General features: G+C 46.8%; 1 long non-coding RNA gene across 6 annotated transcripts in view; it reads left to right on the top strand.

Annotated features, from left to right (window-relative positions):
* Positions 1-24,777, top strand: part of LOC137525897 (uncharacterized) — a 110,879-nt gene that overhangs the window by 53,440 nt on the left and 32,662 nt on the right. For all 6 annotated transcript variants that reach the window (XR_011023054.1, XR_011023050.1, XR_011023051.1 and 3 more), the window contains exon 2: positions 17,129-17,190. This is a non-coding gene — a long non-coding RNA (uncharacterized lncRNA). The remainder of the gene's footprint in view (positions 1-17,128; positions 17,191-24,777) is intronic.

Below are 24,777 nucleotides of genomic sequence, written 5' to 3'. Positions count from 1 at the left end.
GCTAGCATTTTGCATCAGGATTTTTTCGTGTTTTTTTGCGTATTTTTTACTGGATAATTTCGTGATTTTTGAGCGAGTCACTTTTTTTAACATTTTGATTGATCTAAAATTAAGAAAAAGCACTGCATGCTCCACGTTTTTGTTTTCCGCAAATCGCGAATCGCCAGCAATTGTTGCAGTGAGATCATTGCCATATACTTTTAATTTCCCTTGTGCTTTTCAAAGCGCTAGCGATTGCCGGTGATTCTGAAAACGCCTGCAAATCGACCCGGTGTGACTGGGCCCTTACACATGATGAGTAGAGCCTAAATCAATACATCACACGTGTTATTCTCATGACCACAATTTATTGAATACCAGGAAACCCCCGGTTCTCAAAAGAATCGAAATTAGCAAAATCAAGCCAGAAATTGATCCCTTACTGATGTTATTTCATTATACTTCACCGAAAAATCCTTCCTCGGGGGGTCCCTCGACGGCGAATATTAACATGTCCAGATTAGCACACTTAATGGTAATGGCCGCCCGCAAAGTAAACTTTAATAAATGGATCTTTTCTGGTGTCCCAACAGTGTGGGATGTTAGAGAAGAACTTATTCACCTCTTTAGAATGGACAGATTGGAGGCCTTGCTACATAAGGACAAAAAAACAAAAAAATTCTTTAAAACCTGGAGACCGTTTATTACAAAGACCTTTTCTAAAAAAGAAATAATTGAGGTGGTATTACCTTTCAAAGATACAAAATGGTATTTAACAGAACATTTGTCTGGCACATTAGGACAGCTAAAGGTGACATAGGTGTTTATCTTATAAAAGTTTGGAACCAGAGACGACGAGGGAGGGTGGGAAGGCCGGGGGGAGAGGGGGGAGGGAAAGGGGTTAAAAAGGTTTTGTCCAATAAGGGCATATCTGTCGGACTAAGGTGGAGTCTTAACAAACGTTTAACTGAGCTTTAATCTGGTAATAAATTTAAAAGATAAGGAAGTAATTTCATACTTTATCTGACTTTGATATAACACCTTGTAATTATGTAAACTTTAAGTGTCTGTTGGACAAACTGAAAACCAAATAAAAATTTGTTTTAAAAAAAAAAAAAAGAATCGAACGCCACACTAAGCCGCTGCCCACACTAAGCCACCGCCCACAACAGCGCCGCCTACAATAAGCCGCAGCACTAAGCCACCACCCACAGCTGCCTCCATCTACAGATGCATCCATGCATTAAAGGACACCCGAGGCAAAAATAAACTAACGAAATGAACAATTGTATCTATCTTCTTTCTCCTAAAAATGACTTTTTAAGATATTCCACAGTTTTATTTTATATTCAAATCTACTTTTTAAGTTAACTGTTTTATTGTTTTTGCTCAATGACACATTCATTGAAGTATGCCAGAGCTAAAATCTATGAACTATTGACCCTTTTTATTGCTTTCCTGCTCTCAGAAGCCATTTTCTGCTAGGAAAGTGTTTTATAGTTGGAATTTCTTATCAGTGAGGGTCACACTGTAGTCACTTCCTGTCTGAGTCAGAACTGAGTCAGCCACTTACATACCTGATATTTAACTCTGGCAGAGAAAGAAAAAAAAGGAACCCAGCATAGTTATGTATTTAAGCTGCATTAAGCTGCTGACATTTAACCAGTACCACCACTCTCAACTGTGCCATCCAAACTAAGCCACCGCTGCACAAAGCAGCCGCCCACACTTAAGGTTGCCACATACCATACAATTTTTTTTTTGAATTTGATTCAAGCATTCCGATCCAATTTTCAGATTGATAGGAAGTTTCCATCAGATTCTTTGATTTACCATAGACGTATTTTTTAGATTGCCGCCATTTAGGGATAAAAGATCGTAAACTCCCAAAAAATTGGCTGGTTAGAAAAATCAAGAGAAAAAAGTAAATAAATAAAGTTTGATATGTACTGAATACTGAATGGTTGAATACAATTTCACATTCCATCACACACCATACAAATTTTGATAAAACTGGTCTGAATTTTCCAACATGTCCAATCTCAAAAAATCGGGTAAAAATGGGAAATTCGATCGTTTCGCAATCAATCATTTGATTTATCAGGAGAACCGATCATATTCATCGAACTGGTGTGAAATTGGATCTTTTAATTGGATGGTGTGTGGCCACCTTAAGGCCTTTTCCACACTTTCCATAGCAGTGCATTGTGAAAGTTTTTTTAGTGTGAAAAAGGCCATTGAGAAACAAGGACATTTTGCAGCAACGAAGCAGTAAATTTGGGCTTTTCACCATCAGCAGAAACTTCGGTGCCTATGAAGGCGCCATTATAAATTGCAGCTTTAGTGTGAAATTTGGGTGCTATTTATCCAGCAGCACCCCGGCCGGGCACCCAAATTTCACACTATAGTCGCAATCTTTAATGGCACCTATGGCATTGCCCCAACATTATTGTAATTTGGTGGATTGGTGGCGTGGTTGGTTAATGTTAGGCATGGAGGGGGGGAAGGGGTGTAAAAGGACTTTAAGTCACCGCCCACAGGTCCCATGCATACTTTCAACCTTCGGTTGATATAAAGGATACCCCATGTCTTGCTAGTAGATATCGCCTGAACAGTTCGCCGGTGGTCAGTTCCTGGCGAATTTCTGCTGTTTGCGTTCTTGACGAACTATGAGCATATGGTGTGATTGATCCACTCCCTATACATCATGGAGCCAAACTTTGACCCCTTACCTCACAGTCAGCAGACACATGGCAGCCAATCAGCTAGCACTCCCTCCTGGACCCCCCACCCCTCTATCAAAAAACCAGTTGCGGTAGCCATATTGGATTCATTCTCTACTGACTGCTGACTGTTAGTGAGAGCAGGGTCAGACTTGCTGCAGATAGGTAAGGAGAGCATTAGCTAGGCCTGTGTTCTTGTGCCTCACTTGCTGTAAAAGCACCCCAAACAGCCCTTTTAAAGGCTAGCACATCAGTCTCATCAGTCACATCAGCTGTGTGCACGCTACTTTTGTTGCTACATTAAGTTGCACGCACAGTACCACTCCAGTGCATTATTATATCAGTGTATTTTGATAGTACAATTGCATGTCTCTGTGTGAGCCACTCCACAGCCCACTGACACCCAGAGCTGTGCACAGTACTGCTACTGTGGCCACATTAAGTTGTAGGCACAGTACCACTCCAGTGCATTATTTGTAGGAATGTACTGTGATTTCTGCCCTTTGGGGAATCAAAACCTGACTTTGCGTCAACTCCCAAATTTTTGGAAGGACTTTTTGCACGGATCCCCCTCCGGCAATCCCCCCGTCCAGGTGTTAGACCCCTTGAAACAACTTTTCCATCACTTTTGTAGCCAGTCTTTGTAGGTTTTAAAATTCGCCTGTCCATTAAAGTCTATGGAGGTTCGCATGTTCGCAAACATTTGCGGAAGTTCGCGTTCGCTGTTCGCGACATCTCTACTTGCTAGATATGCATAAAGGGGTCCCAACACTGAATCGGTGGGGTGCAGGAAGATGGGGAAAGACTCTGAACTATCCAGAGGTTTTCCACTACTGAAGTATCTAACTTTTAGGGCCCATTTCGCCAAATCCGCAGAGTTTCCCCGAATCAGTTTCGCTAGCGATTAAGCCGACATTGCCATCCGAAATGATGCAGGAGCAGGGCCGGCGCTACCATAGAGGCAAAGGGGGCAATTGCCCCAGGGCCCCAGAGCATGTAGGGGCCACCAAGGTGTCTATTATTTTAACTGTTGCTCCCGGGGGGGGGCCTCTGCAGAGACTTTGGCAGAATAGCGTCTCACCTGTGCTGCCAGGCAGGTGAGACACTACACTGCCAAATACTTTGCAGGGGCCCCAGGCAGCACAGTTAAGTTGGGAGGTGATTGGGAAGGAGCATCTGCACCCGGCTTAGGGGCCCAGAAGGGAAATTTGGCTGCAACAAAGGGTCCCTAATGCCGCTTTTTGTTCGAAGAGTGTTTGTTGGGGCCCCCGAGCTAATATTGCCCTGGGGCCCCATTGTTACTAGAACCGGCCCTGTAAGCAGGAGGCTGCGACTCCCATAGCCGTGCGTTACAAGTGGAAACGGGCCCTTACTCTTTCCCTCCTTACAGGTTCACTTTAACCTTTTTTTCCTCCAAGGTCTCTTTGTTGCTATTTTTCATTCCTTTGCATTTTCTACTAAACACTGTTACAGATGGAGACTTGGGTAGAAGGGGATGAGGTCAGAGGGTGCCTGATTAGAAATGTAGGGAGTATTCCCAAGCAGCAGACTAAAGGGAATGAGATCCAGCTCCAGGCCTGACTACAAGACAGAGGAAAAACAGAATATCCGATAAATCTCCCGACGCCTCGGCCTGATAAATCACATTCTATCAGCGGCTGTAACGAGTCTCAGCTTCTTCTGTCCCGATAATATGAGACAAATGACCCATGTTTGCACCGGCTACCCACCTAGACGGCCCTGATCTGAACATGTGTTGGGGGAGGGCCTTTCTTTTATGGGATGTGTGTATTGTGGGATCCCCCCTTCCCCCTCCTCTCCTCCCACATGTTTGATATCAGTTATGGAGCTTCCACTTAACCTGGATCATGTGTTCCTCGTCTTACAGAACAGGACCCTACAAGAGCGCTATGCAGGCTAAAGGCCACTCCATGCCCTTTCCTTCACATTTTATGGTTTTTACTGTTTTTTAATACATGATCACTGTAAAGTGAACCTGTAGTGCACTTGAGGGTCTCCCTGGCGTTTTGATTCCCGTGGCAGCACTTTTTTTAACCTAATTTTTATTTTTATCATTCCCCCCTCCCTGAGGCGTCCCTCCCACTCCTCCGATCGCCGCCGGCGATCAAGCCCATCAGGAAATCCCGTTCTGAACGGGATTTCCTTCAGGGCTTCCCCCGTCACCATGGCGATGAACAGAATGCCGTCATAAACGTCGTGACGTCACAGGGAGTCCCAATCCACCCCATAGCACAGCCTGGCGGCGATTGGCCAGACTGCGCACGGGGTCTGCAGGGGGGTGGCCTCTTTCGTGGCGGATCGGCAGCGATCGGAGAAAAACAGCTAGCAAAGTGCTAGCTGCGTGTTTAAAAAAAAAAAAAATATTTAAATCGGCCCACCAGGGCCTGAGCAATCCATCGCGGCGTTACTAGACAAGCTGAGCTCGTCCGTAACGCCCAGGATATTAACCTGAACATAGAAAGATAAATACATGATCAGAGGTTAACTCCTGTGCAAGCATTTAGCGATCAGAATCAGAATTTATTTGCCAAGTACAGCAACGCCCCCGTTATCCAAAACTCAGGCAACCGGAAGTCTCAACTAACCGCCATGCAGGGGCGTAACAATTGCCCCTGCAAGGGATGCAGTTGCAGGGGGGCCAATAGGGGAGAAGCCTAAGCGGGTCCCTGGCTCTGGGGCCCTCCAGGACCATTTTAAGGGGAAGAAGGGGGAGAAACGCAGGAAGGGGGAGCAGCAGGTACAAACCGCAGCGTGGAGGTGGGCCCGACTACCATCAGCGCTCCCCCCTCCAGCAATGACTACTGGGGGGGGGCAACTACAAAGTTTCACAGGGGGGGCCAGTGATTTCTAGTTACGCCCCTGCCAGCATGCCTTAGGGATTACGGGGACTTTTGGCGGGTTTTGAGGCTTTTGAAATACTTACCAAGCCTCCAACGAGGTTTAGCAGCCTTCCTGCAGCCCCTAGCAGCTTCCGGGGTCTGTGAACGCAAGTTTGTGTGTCATGTGACAGGTGACACACCGGCCTGCATGCACGGAGGAAGCCAGAAAGCCGATATGAGCCTGCTAGGTGCTGCAGGAAGGCTGCTAGACCTCGCTGGAGGCTTGTTAGGTCTTTAGGGGGGTGGTGAGGATTGTGCTTTTTAGTCCAGTTGCTCAAGCAACTGGCAAGCACATATATCTGGCACTAGGGGATCCCTGCCTTGGCCGATACTGGGGACTCTGCTGTCCAGGGTATTTTACAAGGAGTTGTTTTGTTGACAGCTCAGAGATGAACATACGTGGATACATAATGTTATGGGCACACGGAACACACATTAAACATACCACCAGGGGTATAACTATAGGAAAGTAGCATACTCCCAACTTTTTGAGATCAGAAAGAGGGACACTTAAGCCACGCCCCTGCCACACCTCTAATCACGCCCTGACACACCCCTAGTCACACGTACTAGAAAGTTTTCATAAAAAAATTAGTTGTTTTATAATTCATATCACTCTGGACCTTCCTATTCTAGTTCATTTCCCTTCATATTAACATTTGAAAATAGGAAATGTATTAATTTAAAGGGTGAGAATAAAGTTTAGATTCATTTTAAATGCATTTTTCTTTAGAAAAATACATATATTTGCAAGGATCAGTACAAGAGTCCTGAAAGAGGGACAAATCAGGGAGAAAGAGGGACAGGGTTCCCAAAGAGGGACTGTCCCACCAAAAGAAGGAGAGTTGGGAGCTATGAAGTAGCCCCTGTGACCACAGAGAGGCCCAGAGCTGTAACTACTACATCACACCCTCCAGTACAGGAGCCCATCCTCCAGAGCAGCTGTATTTGTATCTACACTTGTTATGGGTGTGATGATTATGTCTTGTTTTATGGTCCTAGCAAGATGACCCACAGACTGTGAGGGTCACCAGGGGTAGGCAACCTTCTGGGGCCCCAGCAACGTTTTGCTGGGGTGCCCCATGATTTCTAGTTATGCCCCTGCATACCTCCCAACTTTTTAAGTTAAAAAGAGGGACATTTTACGACACGCCCCTGCCCCACCTTGAGCCATGCCCAGCCACACCCCACGTTACGAATACCTTAAAGATTTTATAAGAAAAATATTATGCTTTTGCCTATCTTTTAGGCCTGGTGCACACCAAAACCCGCTAGCAGATCCGCAAAATGCTGGCAGATTTTGAAACGCTTTTTCTTCTTTTTCTGTAGCGTTTCAGCTAGTGTTTTGCGGTTTTGCGAAGCGTTTTTGGTGTAGTAGATTTCATATATTGTTACAGTAAAGCTGTTACTGAACAGCTTCTCTAACAAATACGCCTGCAAAACCGCTCTGAACTGCCGTTTTTCAGAGCGGTTTGCGTTTTTCCTATACTTTACATTGGAGGCAGAAACGCCTCCGCAATCCAAAATCTGCAGCAACCCAGGAGTATGCGTTTCTGCAAAACGCCTCCCGCTCTGGTGTGACCCACCCCATTGAAATACATTACCCAAGCGTTTCCACATCTGCAAGCGGTTCTAAAAATGCTACCAAAACCGCTCAGTGTGCGCTAGGCCTTAGAGCAGAGAGGATGTTTTGAGTTCAGGTCCGCTTTAAGCCCGGTACACACTTTCAATTAAAGCGGTATAAAACCCTGACATAATAGTCACTAAAAACATGTTTACCTACTTTTTATATGCCATACGGTTATCATATTTGCATTTGTGCAGAAGTATTATTACTCATTTAGAAGTTATAGGTTTCCAAAAGTACAGCTTTTTGCTTTGTGAGCTGACTTTGCATTTTATTAATAACTGGTTTTATTCATTGCTGTTTTGCAGGCAGACATGCCTTCAGTGTCTCTCTATCTCCAGCTGCTTCTGCACAGTCAGAGAATGTGTCACATTCCTCACTTGATACATTTAAGTAAACACAAGATAACATTATCTAAAGTTCGGATGCGTCTAAAATTCCCTGCACTCAACTTTCAAGCTCTGTGTGTAACCCTTTGAATGCTGGTCTAGTAAAAAAAAATGCTGGTTGCATATAATATGCTGTAAATCATGTTTTAGAGCAAAGATGAAATGCAGGGTTATATTCCGCTTTAAGATTGGCCAATCACTGAACAATTTTACCACTTGCATGTAGTATGGGAGTTAACAGATATTGAAAACTATGAGCAGATTGTAGGAAATACCTCATTCACTACATGGAGGTGATAACATTGGTCAGTGTTTTGCCAATTGAAAGTGTGGACCAGGCTTAATGGACAAGGTGGTAAAATGGGATAAATCATTTCGGTTTGAAAAATGAGGTTTTAGAATTCTTGAGGAATTTTGAGTAAAGCAATCATTTTTCTCGAGTTTGTAAATCACCATTATTGTGAGCCAGTAGAGGAGGCCTCTTCCCAGACTCTCTCGTAGCTTCGGACAAATCTGTTGCCGGAGTTCCTCTTAACAGTCCTCCCCGTGAACTAAACTTCACCTCCAATTGTGGAGGAAAACAAGTTTAGGTACATCCTGTGGGCCCATCATGCCTCCTGCGTACCCCTCTCTGTGGGTCATTTTTCATTTTTATGTCCCGGCTCCGCAGGGCTGCCCCTATGTGTACCTGAGGTGCGACTTCGGGGTTGTTTTCTGTTTTTCCTGCTAATGATGGAATAACCCACCGGTGCGTTGCGCGTAGAATCATTCCCCGTTCTGTCCGGGCACGTCTTCAGTTCAAAGCATCGGCCCGTGATGGAGGGTTTTGTTAAGCTGCAGATTTAATGAGCTGCACGTGAGCTGAGCAGCAGTTTATTATTATTATTATCAGGAGTGTTATCATTGTGTTCTGTTTGCATTCTCCTTAATGGAAAAAAGTCTGGGGCACGGAAAGGAGACAAGGGGCTTATTGTGCGCGCCGCATCGTCTACCTGCTGAGCCCGCGCTGTGATCTGTACGGTGCCCCACGTGCGGGGAGATAACGCGATGAGGCCTGATGTGCCAATCGAAAGAAAATCAATCGGCAAAGAGAATTCTGCAGTTGTCTAAATAACCCCTGTGGAATTGATCTAACGTAATTTATTCTTTACATTGCTCGTACATATTGACAAGAGGATTGACACTGGGGTGGGGGCCCAGATAAACGTATACAGGTGGAACTCAAAACATGAGAATACTGGCTGGATAGTGTAATGGTTAAGGGCTTTGCCTCTGGCACAGGAGACCTGGGTTCGAATCTCGGCTCTGCCTGTTCAGTATGCCTGCACCTATTCAGAAGGAGACCTTGGGCAAGTCTCCCTAACACTGCTACTGCCTATAGAGCGCGTCCTAGGGGCTGCAGCTCTGGCGCTTTGAGTCCGCCAGGAGAAAAGAGCGATATAAATGTTCTGTGTTTGTTTATACCGAAGGGCATTTGTAATTCAACTTAAAGTGTAACTGTCAGGCATGAAATCAAACATCAATTCTTTATTTTCATCTGGTAAACAAGTAATAAGGATGCTAAACAGGCAATCCGAATTGTAAAATCACTATTACTTTTCTTGTTGTTAAATGATCATTCCCCAGTTTACCTGACTCTTATTTGGTACACACAAAATTTGGTGCACACAAAGGAAGTTGCAGGGCATGCTGGGTTGTCCTTGTTTACTTCTATACTTCCCCTCAGAGTTAACTATTGCAACCTGATTGGCTGCAGCCACTTTCCCTCCTGTTTTCCCCTCCCACACCTCAGTTCCTCTCTGATTGGCCAGTATTTCTCATGCTGAGACAATGCACTTTCTATAGTGAAGGGCGGGCAATGCATACACAATCAGGCAGAGGAGAGTAAGGGAAGAAATGACATCAGGATTGGCTTCAAAATAGCCACAGTTAAAATGGGAAATGCTAAGAAGGGTTTTCTTTTTTTTTTACTGTAGAAAAATCACTAAAATCAAAACGAGGACAGTGCAATACATGTGTTATATAAGTAGAGCAAGTATTTATCTACTTATATATGTTTTGTTTTTTTTCTGAGATAGTATGGCTGACAGCTCCTCTTTAAAATGTGAAACTAATATATTAAATGCGATCCCTTTGCAGGTGTTTTGGATTAATTAGCTGATTAGAGTCTGAGACTTTGAGCCTAGAATATTGAACATTTTCACAATATTCTAATGGGCTGAGATTTTGAATCTGGGGTTCTCATAAGCTGTAAGCCATAATCATCAAAAGTTATAACTAATAAAGGCTTGAAATATCTCACTTTGCATGTCATGGGTCTATTTCATATATTAGTATCACCTTTTAAGTGGAATTACTGAAGTAAATTAACTTTTGAGCTGGATTCACTAAACTGCACCGCTTCAGCAGCGCAGGTTAGGTGCAGCGCGCGTTAAAATCCTCAGTGCACGCTACGGGCTGTGTAGCGTGTGCTTCTAACTTATGCATGCTTCCTTGTATTTGATGGCTGCTCCTTTACTCCCCCCCCCCCCCCCCCTAGGCCCTGTCGCGTCCTGTAGCAGTTTAGGATGTGATCCCCGCACTTTGATTGGCCCAATAGGCTGTCCAGCCTTCCCAGAAATCCTGCCCTGTATGCTTCTTGCTCTCTCCAATCACACATTTGTTTTATTTCATTAGTCTTCTCTGCGTAAGGTTGGATGAATCCTATCCAAGCGAGCATTAATCTCTCGCCTGAGTCTGGTTGGCGGGAGAGGTTTTACCTGTTTATGTCTGGACATTGTGATTGCCCAACCCAAACCGCACGTTTCTCTCTAGCCTGAACCTTAATCTCCTGTGCACATGATATCAGATTTACACAAGATAAAGTGTGCAAAGAAAGCAATTAGTCACCTGAGTCCTCATGCCAAGGGCTGATGAGGCGCCTAATCCCTTCACGATTGTGCCCTTGACATCCTCATTATCTGTCTCCGCGCCGCCTATCACTACCCATTTATAAAAGTCATCTTCTTGTCATCGGAGGGCAGGAGCACCGCCTGGCACCGCAGATGTGTCGAATGACAGGGATTACATTAATTCAACTTAAGTTCATAATACACAACACAAGAATGGACTAATTTCAAGGCGCTGTATAACTTAAGAAGTTATTAGCAGTGTTGAATGTTCATGTGATGTTTGCCCCAATTTCAGATTCACACTGGATAGACCTGAGCAGTAGTGTTGGGCGAACAGTGTTCGCCACTGTTCGGGTTCTGCAGAACATCACCCTGTTCGGGTGATGTTCGAGTTCGGCCGAACACCTGACGGTGCTCGGCCAAACCGTTCGGCCATATGGCCGAACTAAGAGCGCATGGCCGAACGTTCCCCGAACGTTCGGCTAGCGCTGTGATTGGCCGAACGGGTCACGTGGTTCGGACCCGAACGCGCTCTGATTGGCCGAACTGTCACGTGGTTCGGGTAAATAAATACCCGAACCACGTCATATCTCCGCCATTTGTCTGTGGGTTTAGCTTTGGGTAGGCAGGCAGGGTAGTTCGCGCTCCAGCCACGCTAGCCAGGGTCCCCCCCAGTCATTGTGTGTCGCTGCTGGGAATAGTAGTACACCGCTCGCTCAGCATTCTGTTTACTGCCACTCTGTGTACCTCGCTCAGCCACACTATATAGCATTCTGTTTACTGCCACTCTGTGTCTGCTGGGAATAGTAGTACACCGCTTGCACAGCCACACTATATAGCATTCTGTTTACTGCCACTCTGTGTACCTCGCTCAGCCACACTATATAGCATTCTGTTTACTGCCACTCTGTGTCTGCTGGGAATAGTGGTACACCGCTCGCTCAGCCACACTATATAGCATTCTGTTCACTGTTCTGTGTCTGCTTGGAATAGTGGTACACCGCTCGTTCAGCCACACTATATAGCATTCTGTGTACTGTTCTGTGTCTGCTGGGAACAGTAGTACACCGCTCGTTCAGCCACACTATATAGCATTCTGTGTACTGTTCTGTGTCTGCTGGGAACAGTAGTACACCGCTCGCTCAGCCACACTATATAGCATTCTGTTCACTGTTCTGTGTCTGCTGGGAATAGTGGTACACCGCTCGCTCAGCCACACTATATAGCATTCTGTTCACTGTTCTGTGTCTGCTGGGAATAGTGGTACACCGCTCGCTCAGCCACACTATATAGCATTCTGTTTACTGTTCTGTGTCTGCTGGGAACAGTAGTACACCGCTCGCTCAGCCAGAGTATATAGCATTGTGTTTACTGCCACTCTGTGTACACCGCTCAGCCAGACTATATACCATTGTTTACTGACACTCTGTGTACACCACTCAGCCACACTATATACCATTGTTTACTGACACTCTGTGTACACCGCTCAGCCAGACTATATACCATTGTTTACTGCCACTCTGATTCTGCTGGGAACAGTAGTACACCGCTCGCTCAGCCAGACTATATACCATTGTTTACTGACACTCTGTGTACACCGCTCAGCCAGACTATATACCATTGTTTACTGACACTCTGTGTACACCACTCAGCCACACTATATACCATTGTTTACTGACACTCTGTGTACACCGCTCAGCCAGACTATATACCATTGTTTACTGCCACTCTGATTCTGCTGGGAACAGTAGTACACCGCTCGCTCAGCCAGACTATATACCATTGTTTACTGACACTATATAGCAGACTATATAGCATTGTGTGTACACCGCTCAGCCAGACTATATACCATTGTTTACTGACACTCTGTGTACACCGCTCAGCCAGACTATATACCATTGTTTACTGCCACTCTGATTCTGCTGGGAACAGTAGTACACCGCTCGCTCAGCCAGACTATATACCATTGTTTACTGACACTCTATGTACACCGCTCAGCCAGACTATATACCATTGTTTACTGCCACTCTGATTCTGCTGGGAACAGTAGTACACCGCTCGCTCAGCCAGACTATATACCATTGTTTACTGACACTCTATGTACACCGCTCAGCCAGACTATATACCATTGTTTACTGCCACTCTGATTCTGCTGGGAACAGTAGTACACCGCTCGCTCAGCCAGACTATATACCATTGTTTACTGACACTCTATGTACACCGCTCAGCCAGACTATATACCATTGTTTACTGCCACTCTGATTCTGCTGGGAACAGTAGTACACCGCTCGCTCAGCCAGACTATATAGCATTGTGTTTACTGCCACTCTGTGTACACCGCTCAGCCACACTATATAGCATTGCGTACTCTGCCAGTCAGTGTGTATATTGCTGGGATCAGTAATACTCCACTCACCGTCAACCACTATATGAGCTCAACATGAGTTCCCCAGAGACCTCCGCTGTGAGCAGCACTCCCAACAACAGCAACAGCCAACACCCCACGCAAGCTATAACATCCACCCCAGCAGCCAGTGGTCAGCAGCAGCCCTCCCCGGAGGAGAACGTTGTGTCCATCAGTCCGTCGCCAGAGCGATTAATGAGGGCTGCCATTGAGGAGATGATGGGGCCTGATGTGGAGGAGGAGGTCTGGCTCAGGCCAGCATCCCAAGTTAATGTTGAGGACGATGAGGGGTCTGTGTCTGGGGATGTTGGGGTGGCAGAGGTGGTGGGTGGGTCAGACTCAGGAGAAGAGTTGTATGATGAGGATGATGATCGGGACCATCTGTATGTGCCTCAGAGTCCGACCCCGGAAAACATGTTGTATCGTGTGTTTAGGTACTAAAATCTGCGTTCCCTCCCAGTAGTGTTGGGCGAACAGTGTTTGCCACTGTTCGGGTTCTGCAGAACATCACCCTGTTCGGGGTGACTATATAGCAGACTATATAGCATTGTGTTTAATGCCACTCTGTGTACACGGCTCAGCCACACTATATAGCATTGTGTTTACTTCCACTCTGTGTCTGCTGGGAACAGTAGTACACCGCTCACCCGCCACTGTATAGCATTGTGCTCTGTGTCACTGCTGACAATAGTGGTACACCGCTCACCCACCACTGTATAGCATTTCTGTACTGCCACTGTACTGCTGCCAGTCAGCGTGTACTTTAAGGATAAGTGAAATGAGGAAGAAATCCGGTGAAAGAGGGAGGGGCAAGGGAAGAGGTGTTTCCCCTGACGGTTCACGTACAGGCCACAGGGGAGCACCCAAGAAAACCCACTCAATACTGCCCATGTTGTCCAGGACAACAACCCTCACAGATCCAAAAGAACAGGACCAGATAATTACTTGGATGACCTCTCAAGCGTCCAGCAGTGGGTTAAGCAGCACCAGCACATCACGCACGAGGTCCGAGTCCTCAGCCAGTTAAAGTCTGGGCTTTCTTTGAAGACTGCACTGAGGATGTTACCATGGCGATTTGCAAGGTGTGCAAGACCCGCCTGAGCAGGGGGAAAAGTATTAACAACCTCTCCACCACCAGCATGAGCCGCCACATTCTATCCAAACATCCCACTCTGTGGGCAAACGCGGCAGGACAGGGTACCACCAGCAACACTGCCTCCCTTGGGTTCACCAGACTCACCACCAGACCCGCCTCAGCAGCAGCAGTAGCCCAGCCATTGCGTGGTTCACAACATTCACAAACATCAGACGATGCTGACACTGTCACTTTCCGGACTAGTGCTCTTGAGGTCTCCCAGTGTTCATCAAACACAACAACCAACAGCCCTTCGGTGTGCAGCGCTACGGTTGAGTTGTCTGTTTCTGAGATGTTTGAGCACAAGAGGAAATTGCCAGCAAATGACCCCCGGGCCGTGGCAGTAACAGCCAGCCAGCATAGCCAAGCTTCTGGCCTGCGAAATGCTGCCATATCGAGTGGTGGAGACAAACAGCTTCAAGGGCATGATGTCAGTGGCCATCCCACGTTACGTGGTTCCCAGCCGCTACCACTTTGCGCGCTCTGCAGTGCCTGAGTTGCATGAGCACGTGGTCAGCTAAATAACCCGAAGCTTGAAGAATGCCGTTGCCTGCAAGGTTCACCTCACCACTGACACCTGGACGAGTGCGTTCGGCCAGGGTCGATACATCTCCCTTACCGCGCACTGGGTGAACCTTGTGGAGCCTGGCAGCGATTCCTCACCTGCTACGGCGCGGGTGTTGCCCACGCCGCAAACAGCTGGATAACAACAGCAGCACCTACCTCTCTGACTCCTTCTCCTCCAACGCATCTCAAAGCTGTACCTCATCCGGAAATGCTAACCCAGCACCAGCAGCAGTAGGATCGTGGAAGCAGTGCAGCACAGCTGTTGGCATGCGTCAGCAAGCGTTGCTGAAGCTGATCTGCCTTGGGGATAAGCAGCACACAGGGGAGGAAATTTGGAGGGGAATAAAGGAACAGACGGATTTGTGGCTGGCACCGCTGGACCTGAAACCGGGCATGAAGCTAGACACCTGGCACGAACTGGCAATGTACGCAATAGAGGTGCTGGCTTGCCCGGCAGCCAGCGTTATGTCGGAACGCTGTTTCAGTGCTGCCGGAGGCATCATCACAGATCGGCGTATCCGCCTCTCCACAGAAAATGCAGACCGTCTGACTCAAATTAAAATGAATCAATCCTGGATTGGAAACGACTACGCAACACTCCTGGACCCCAACCAAGTAACATGACCGATGAACATCTGGGATGGTTTAGCGTTTCCGGTCCCTGTTTATTGAACCTCTCATCTGTATTACATTTATGACTGCATGGCGGCAAAAAGCATTGCTGCTATATCCGCACGCTTTTTGTCCTCATGCAAGGCCTGGGTTGTTGTGTCTCACAAAGCGTGGCCTTCTCCTCCTGCGCCTCCTCCTGTTCCATCACGTGTGCTGCTGCTGCTGCTGGGTTACCGTTGCCGCGTGGTCCCTGTTTATTGAACCTCTTATCTTTATTACATTTATGACTACATGGCGGTACAAAGCATGCTATCCGCACGCTTTTTGTCCTCATGCAAGGCCTGGGTTGTTGTGTCTCACAAAGCGTGGCCTTCTCCTCCTGCGCCTCCTCCTGTTCCATCACGTGTGCTGCTGCTGCTGCTGCTGGGTTACCGTTGCCGCGTGGTCCCTGTTTATTGAACCTCTTATCTTTATTACATTTATGACTACATGGCGGTACAAAGCATGCTATCCGCACGCTTTTTGTCCTCATGCAAGGCCTGGGTTGTTGTGTCTCACAAAGCGTGGCCTTCTCCTCCTGCGCCTCCTCCTGTTCCATCACGTGTGCTGCTGCTGCTGCTGCTGCTGGGTTAGCGTTGCCGCGTGGTCCCTGTTTATTGAACCTCTTATCTTTATTACATTTATGACTACATGGCGGTACAAAGCATGCTATCCGCACGCTTTTTGTCCTCATGCAAGGCCTGGGTTGTTGTGTCTCACAAAGCGTGGCCTTCTCCTCCTGCGCCTCCTCCTGTTCCATCACGTGTGCTGCTGCTGGGTTAGCGTTGCCGCGTGGTCCCTGTTTATTGAACCACTTATCTTTATTACATTTATGACTGCATGGTGGTACAAAGCATGCTATCCGCACGCTTCTTGTCCTCATGCAAGGCCTGGGTTGTTGTGTCTCAAAGCGTGGCCTTCTCCTCCTGCGCCACCCTCCTCCTGTTCCATCACGTGTGCTGCTGCTGGGTTAGCATTACCGGTCCCTTTTCCTGGAACCTCTTATATGTATTACATTTATGACTGCATGCCGACAAAAAGCATGTTACCTGTGCAAAGAAAACAGACATTTCCCGCATTTAAAAGACAGTTTTCCCTTTGAAACTTTAAAATCGATTTTCTCAAAAACTATAAGCTCTTTTTGCTAAATTTTTTTTTCCTCTTGTACCCACTCCCAAGGTGCACATACCCTGTAAATTTGGGGTATGTAGCATATAAGGAGGCTTTACAAAGCACAAAAGTTCGGGTCCCCATTGACTTCCATTATGTTCGGAGTTCGGGTCGAACACCCGAACATCGCGGCCATGTTCGGCCTGTTCGGCCCGAACCCGAACATCTAGATGTTCGCCCAACACTACTGAGCAGACTCCTGGCTTGCTACTATCAACTCCTTAATAACATTGAGATGCCATTAACCACTTTCCTACCCTGGTAATTTTCACAGTTCAGCTCAGCTCTGATTACTTTACCAATACATTTATCAATAATTATCACAACTGAATGATCTACAGTATATATTGTTGTTGTTTTTCAGGACAAATTAGGCTTTTTGTGGCTGTTATTTGTTTTTAGTAATTACCTTATTTTCTATGCATTTTAAAAGGAAAATAAGGACAAAAGTGAAAAAATATACAATTTATCCATTGTCATACATTGTAGCTTTAATGTAAACGGTTCTATTGTACACTAAACACACTCATTTTATTTGTCTATCCCTCCTGTTTATTTAAACAGTTCATTTGTTTTCATAATGTATTAGATACAACAATTAAGTAATGTATACAGTCTGCTACTGTCTGCTCCTAGAATGTGTATTTTACTTTTGTTTACTAATTATTTTATTATGTTATTGAATTCCTTAGGAGGAGGAGAGGGGTTTGCTGTCATTGCTTTACAACTCTGTAGTGATGTTATCAGGTCAGAGGTAAATAAACATTATTATCTAAGATTTTGTAGGGAGGAGAGTGTAGAGACTTATTTTCATGTCGTAGGGACAGAAAGTGGTTAAAGGACAACTATTGCAAACTATTGTGCAATGTAAAATACATACAGTACATATAAAATGTGCATTTCTCGTAGTGTTAAATGCACTATAAATTACTTTTTTTTCTATGTTACTGTCACTTCCAGTAGGTAGTTAAAATCAAATAGATCCAAGGTTTTGGGCTAGTCCATGTCCCAATGGGGGTCCTTAGTTACTTTTTATTTATTTACAAAAGCACCCACAGAACTGCAATTGGCCAGTCAAACTGCCATAACACATATGTAAAAACTATAAGGAAAGCGGGCTGACATCTTTGTGTATATCCTTTTCAAGGAGTGCTTTTCTTTTAAGAATAAAAAATAATTCTGAGAATCTTCCATGAAAAGTTTGACAAGTCAAAAATCTGTCAGATCGGTCAGCTTTTTGCTACCTAAGTGACAACAATATGGGAAAAAGTAATTTATAGTACATTTTACTCTGGGAAAAAAATGTACATTTTATATGTTTGTATTTTACATTTTACATTTTTTCATGATAGGGGTCCCTTTAAGTTTCTTTGCACTAGACATTCTACAAAGAAAGAGAAATACTTGTCATTTATAGAGATTAGTAATGCATTGTGGAAAACCACAGTTGCTCGCTGAATTATCACAAATACCTTGTGTTTTAAAGGATACCTGAGGTGACATGTGACATGATGAGATTATAGTGTGTCCCTCACTGATAAGAAATTACAACTATAAAACATGTTCCTAGCAGAAAATAGCTACTGAGAGTAGGAAAGAGATAAAAAGGGTCAATAGTTCATGTATTAAAGCTCTGGCATACTTTAATGAATGTGTCAATGAGCAAAAACCATACAACAGTAAGCACTTAAAAAGTAGATTTAAATATAAACTATAACTGTGGAATATTTTAAAAAGTCATTTTTAGGAGAAGGAGAATAGATACAATTGTACCACCCAGGCGCCTGCCTCCGCTCTCCCGCTGTGGCCGAAGCAGCTCCACCCCTCCCTCTATCCGCCGGCGCCGCGTTAGACCTCGATCAGGCGGGCGGGCGCTAGGACCCAGCACGCCGCACTGATATGCGGAAGTGACATCACTTCCGCATATAGAGCGGGTGCGTCCGGCGCCCTCTTACTGGTCGGGTCGCCCGCTGATTGAGGTCTGAAGCTGCTGCAAGGTGATGGGGGAGCGGCGGCAGCGGCTAGACAAGACAACAAGACAAATAACATTTATATTGCGCTTTTCTCCTTGCGGACTTAAAGCGCCAGAGCAGAGCAGCAGCCACTAGGGCGCGCTCTATTGGCAGTAGCAGTGTAAGGGAGACTTGCCAAAGGTCTCCTACTGAATTAGTGCTGGCTTACTGAACAGGCAGAGCCGAGATTCGAACCCTGGTCTCCTGTGTCAGAGGCAAAGCCCTTAACCATTACACCATCAGCCAACTAGAGGAGAGGAGAGGGGAGGAGGGCGCGCTCCTGTTGCTCACTACCTAAACGGGGACCCTATACCTCTGGCTACATATACTGGGCACATATACCCTCTGGCTACATATACTGGGCACATATACCCCCTGGCTACATATACTGGGCACATATACCCCCTGGCTACATATACTGGGCACATATACCCCCTGGCTCTATATACTGGGCACATATACCCCCTGGCTACATATACTGGGCACATATACCCCCTGGCTACATATACTGGGCACATACTGTATACCCCCTGGCTACATATACTGGGCACATATACCCCCTGGCTACGTATACTGGGCACATATACCCCCTGGCTACATATACTGGGCACATATACCCCCTGGCTCCATATACTGGGCACATATACCCCCTGGCTACATATACTGGGCACATATACCCCCTAGCTACATATACTGGGCACATACTGTATACCCCCTGGCTACATATACTGGGCACATATACCCCCTGGCTACGTATACTGGGCACATATACCCCCTGGCTACATATACTGGGCACATATACCCCCTGGCTACATATACTGGGACATATACCCCTGCCTACATATACTGGGACATATACACCTGCCTACATATACTGGGGACATATACCCCTGCCTACATATACTGGGCACATACATCCCTGGCTATATATTCTAGGGACACTGGCTGTTTGTCATTATGTGCATTTACTGGTTAAAATCTGTCTCTTATTATGTGCATTTGCTGGTGAAAAGCTGTCTCTTATTATGTGCATTTGCTGGTAAAAAGCTGTCTCTTATTATGTGCATTTACTGGTGAAAAGCATTCACTTGTTACGTGCATTTACTGGTGAAAAGCTGTCTCTTGTTACGTGCATTTACTGGTGAAAAGCAGTCTCTTGTTACGTGCATTTACTGGTGAAAAGCTGTCTCTTGTTACGTGCATTTACTAGTGAAAAACTGTCTCTTATTACGTGCATTTACTGGTGAAAAGCTGTCTCTTGTTACGTGCATTTACTGGTGAAAAGCTGTCTCTTGTTACGTGCATTTACTGGTGAAAAGCTGTCTCTTGTTACGTGCATTTACTGGTGAAAAGCTGTCTCTTGTTACATGCATTTACTGGTGAAAAGCTGTCTCTTATTAAGTGCATTTACTGGTGAAAAGCTGTCTCTTGTTATGTGCATTTACTGGTGAAAAGCTGTCTCTTGTTACGTGCATTTACTGGTGAAAAGCTGTCTCTTATTACGGGCATTTACTGGTGAAAAGCTGTCTCTTGTTATGTGCATTTACTAGTTAAAAGCTGTCTCTTGTTACGTGCATTTACTGGTGAAAAGCTGTCTCTTGTTATGTGCATTTACATGGGGAAAAGCGGTCTCTTGTTATGTGCATTTACATGGGGAAAAGCTGCCTCTTATGTGCATTTAGTGGGGAAATGTTGTCAGTAAAAATAATCTTTTGTCAGTAAAAAATAACGTGAAAGGTTGGCAACACTGGCAGGCTGCGCGGCGCAACGGTAAAGATACAGGCAGCCCACCTCACGCTTGGGCTTGGCAGGGGGAGGAGTCAGCGAGCAAGAGTAGGGTGGCCGCAGGCAGCCATAAATACGCAGTGTGTGACTGCGTCGCACTCGCAGAGCCTCTCAGCCTGAGTCAGTCCAGAGACTAGCAGACTCGCAGGCAGCCAAAGCCAGCCAGGAGCAAGCCCATGGAAGAGGGGTAGGAATGGGGTATCACATGCATGCGTAAAGAGGTGGAAGGTGTGGGTGTGATTAGGCAGGACATGGGTGCGGTTATGTGCTTGGGCGCGGTTATTTTAACCACTCCCATAGGCGCCAGAGAAAATCTTGCACCCAGGTGCCAGGCACCTCAGGCTCACCCCTGTTCCTAGTGATTCTAATCATGAACCATTTGGGTATTCTGTTGTTCTGGTCCAAGGCCAGTCCTATCCCATAGAGCCATACTAATCCCTGAGGAACACCAGAAAGTCCAAAACAGGCTGTCTGCACTTTGGGTTGATGTGGCTCTGTTAAATGTATAAGCTATAGGCTGGCTATACACCAGCGGTTCTGGATGTAAGCCTAGCTACAGGGGCGTAAAGAGATGATTTGCATATTCATGAGTGATGCATTATGGGAAACCACAGTTTCTCACTTTAAGCTGAATTATCGCAAATACCTTCTGTTTTAAGGAGGTAAACTCAACCGATTGCTCAATTTTTTTTTAAGTGTTTAACCCCCTGGTGTTCTAATAACATTGCCAGGGAGGTTGCGCAGCACTATTTTTTGAATTTTTTTTTTTATTTAAATCATGTAGCTAGCCTAGTGGCATCCCCCCGCCCCTTCCGATCGCCGCCGGCGATCAAACCCACCAGGAAATCCCGTTCTGAACGGGATTTCCTTTAGGGCTTCCCCGTCGCCATGGCGACGATCACAATGACGTCATCGACGTCGTGACATCACATGGAGTCCCGATCCACCCCTCAGCGCTGCCTGGCACTGATTGGCCAGGCTGCGCAGGGGTCCCGGGGGGGCCTGTTACACGTCAGATAGTGGCGGATCGGCGACGAGCCGAGGCGATCGCGTACAACATGCAGCTAGCAAAGTGCTAGCTGCGTGTTTTTAAAAAAAATGGTGCAAATTGGCCCACCTGGGTCTGAGCGATACACAGTGGCGGTCATGGACGAGCTGAGCTCGTCCATACCGCCAAGGAGGTTAACCCATAAGCAGCTTCAGTATAGTTATCTGGTTGGAGATAAGTGCACTGCTTTTGCCCTCCACCGGCAGAACTCGTTGTGCTCTAAATTCTTGGAATGCTTTGATCTCTCCCTGCTAACAGAAAATATAGGAACCGAAAGCAGAAGTCCTCTGTCATAGTCTCACACTGCCCCCTAGTGACAAGTGGACATAAATACACATAACAGTACTAATTAGAAGCAAGGAAATATAAAAAGTAAGAAATACAAAAAAATTTGCTAAAATAAGTTGGCCTGGAACACTTGCAATCCTGTAAATAATGCCAAACACAGGAAACAAATGCACACTCCAAGACAGCACTTGCCTTTCAAATGGGCCCACAGACAGCCTGTCAGCTAATAAAAAGAGGCAAATACATGCACCTGTGTCTGCAGTACTAAATGCAGCAAGAGCCGAAATGGGTGTCCATAGACAGGAGAGAGACCTCAGTCGCACACAATTGTAGATCATGTGACCAGCAGGGGGCACAGCATGCAGGTATCCCTCTCCGGGGTCCCCCTCCCTACACTGACCTGTCCCTAGGAGCTGCAGTGGGTGGTTCCCCCCCACATTGGTGGGAGCACTGGGGTTCACCTGCATTGCCCTTTTTGTGTTGCATATGGAGTGGGGAACCCGGCACAGTGGCAAAGCTCGAATGCCCCTGCTTTTCATGTCGTGCCCCAGTGTATCTTGTTATTTAAGGGGAACCAGAAACGAAGCACCCTCATGTATTTCACCATATATATATCAGTGGGAACATTAGAGAAAACACCTACCCTGCTCTCTGTTTCATCCTTCACTGCTCAGCCTGCGTGTTAACAGCCCTAATAAAATCCCTGACTGAGCATTCAGTCTGGCTTTGCTCAGGAATCATTATAGCTGAGTCAGTCTTCTCTGATGTCTTTTGAAGCCCAAGCCTGCCCCCTTGTGGCTCTGGTATAATGATTCAGCTCAGTCGGGGATTTTATCAGGGCTAATAAGAAGCAGGCTGAGCAGTGAAGGATGAAACAGAGAGCAGGGTAGGTGTTTTCTCTAATGTTCCTACTGATACATATGGTAAAATACATGAGGGTGCTTCGTCTCTGGTTCATTTTAAACTCTAAATAAATTGGGTGCTAAAGAGTTAAAGCAAGATGCCCAAAGCCAAACATTTTCTCAGGCGGGACATAACCAGGGACTTGCAGGTATTGCTGGTCTCGCGCTTTGAAGACTCTCCAGAGGCAATCAGCAGAATCCCTCAGATGTTCGGCTTGTTGAGGACCAGTATCTCCTCCGCACAGCTAATCACCAGTTTTCCCAATGCGAATCCTCCAGCTGACTAAGTAATCACCTGCTGCTCGGGAGCCAGCTTGGCCCGGCCCGTATCTCCCTGTCACAGATATAAAACACCTCCCTGAATAATCACATTACTTTACATGGGAAAATGGATGGAAAATGTCTGGAATGAGACGGAGGAAGGGATGAAAAGTCCTTGGCGAATGGCCACCATCACTGCAGATTAAACCCTCGGAGCCGGCTCCTGCCTTTCACGGCTTGCTTCTGTGAGCGGAGAGACGATGGCCCGGCAAATCCAGCCAGAATTAGCATCGCCTTGCAGTTGTGCAACTGGGTGGCGGAGAGTCTCTACTGCTGGAGGAGAAGCTATAAGTCACATCTCATGCATACATTATGCAGGCCTCCAGTGTTTCACTTATGGGACGGGGATGGTGGATGGAAGCCAAAACCATTGTTCTACAGATTAAAGAGAATCTGTCAGGGCGGCTCCTACTTGGCACGGATCAGGATCCCTTCTGGTGTGATGGAGGAGCCTATGGCCTGACCGGGAGCCACCAACAGGAGGGAACAGGCAGTGCTGAAGTAATGGGCCCCAAAGAGAGAAACTCACCATTGTGGTGGTGGGAAATGTTCTGAAATAAACTTTGAATGGGATCCAGATCTTTTTTGAAGATTCTACTAGTGGAAGTTCAGCTGGGTCACTCCCACTGGATGTGTTATGCTACACATACCCATATCATATACCCACCCTCATATCACCATTGCCTGAAATGATGTTTAGTGATCATTTTGGGTGATTTTGTTTGGCATGATTAAAAAATGGTTCACAAACTTTACTTTCTAGCGCCACTGTATCAGGAGTCAGGGCTGGTTTTAGCTGTAATAGGGCAGGGGCAGGCACAAAGGAGGCAGCACCATGCTCCACACTTCGGACTTCTCCCCACAGCTCCTCTTTTCCTAACTCCCTGCAGGCATGTATGGGGTCACCATAGCTGGAGGGGCGGGGACACAGAGCAGGGTCTTACCTAATCCAGGCAGGACACAGGAGGCAGCACCACGCACTACACTCCAGACTTCTCCCCACAGCACCTCTCTTCCTCGTTCCCTGCAGGCCTGTATGGGGTCACCATAGCTGGAGAGGAGGGGACACACACATTGGGGTATTAACCAATGCAGGCAGGACACAGGAGGCAGCACCGTGCTCTACATTCTGGACTTCTCCCCACAGCGCTTCTCTTCCCCATTCCTTGCAGGCATGTATGGGGTCACCATAGCTGGAGGATGCGGACACACATTGGGGCCTTACCTAATCCAGGGAGGACAGAGGAGGCAGCACCATGCTCTACACTCCAGACTTCTCCCCACAGTGCCTCTCTTCCGAATTCCCTGCAGGCATGTATGGGGTCACCATAGCTGGAGGGTGGAGACACACAGCAGGGTCTTACCTAATCTAGGCAGGACACAGGAGGCAGCACCATGCTCTCCACTCCGGACTTCTCCCCACAGCGCCTCTCTTCCTCATTCCCTGCAGGCATGTATGGGGTCACCACAGCTGGAGGGGCGGGACACACTACAGGGTCTTACCTAAACCAGGCAGGACACAGGAGGCAGCACCATGCTCTACACTCCAGACTCCTCCCCACAGCGCCTCTCTTCCTCATTCCCTGCAGGCCTATATGGGGTCACCATAGCTGGAGGGGCGGGGACACACAGGGGGGTCTAACCCAATCCAGGCAGGACAGAGGAGGCAGCACCATGCTCTACACTCCAGACTCCTCCCCACAGCACCTCTTTTCCTCACTCCCTGCAGGCCTATATGGGGTCACCATAGCTGCAGAGGAGGGGACACGCATTGGGGTCTTACATAATCCAGGCAGGACACAGGAGGCAGCACCGCGCTCTACACTCTGGACTTCTCCCATGGCGCCTCTCTTCCTCATTCCCTGCAGGCATGTATGGGGTAATCATAGCTGGAGGGGCGGGGACACACACCTTGGGGGCCCCTACAGGCTCTGGGGCCCTGGGGTAGTTGCACCCTTTGCCTGTATGGAAGCACCGGCCCTATC

Source organism: Hyperolius riggenbachi, chromosome 7 (genome assembly GCF_040937935.1).
Source record: "Hyperolius riggenbachi isolate aHypRig1 chromosome 7, aHypRig1.pri, whole genome shotgun sequence".
Classification (NCBI taxonomy): domain Eukaryota; kingdom Metazoa; phylum Chordata; class Amphibia; order Anura; family Hyperoliidae; genus Hyperolius; species Hyperolius riggenbachi.
The sequence above is the reverse complement of the archived record's forward strand: the minus strand, read 5'-3'. Positions and strand labels throughout refer to the sequence as shown.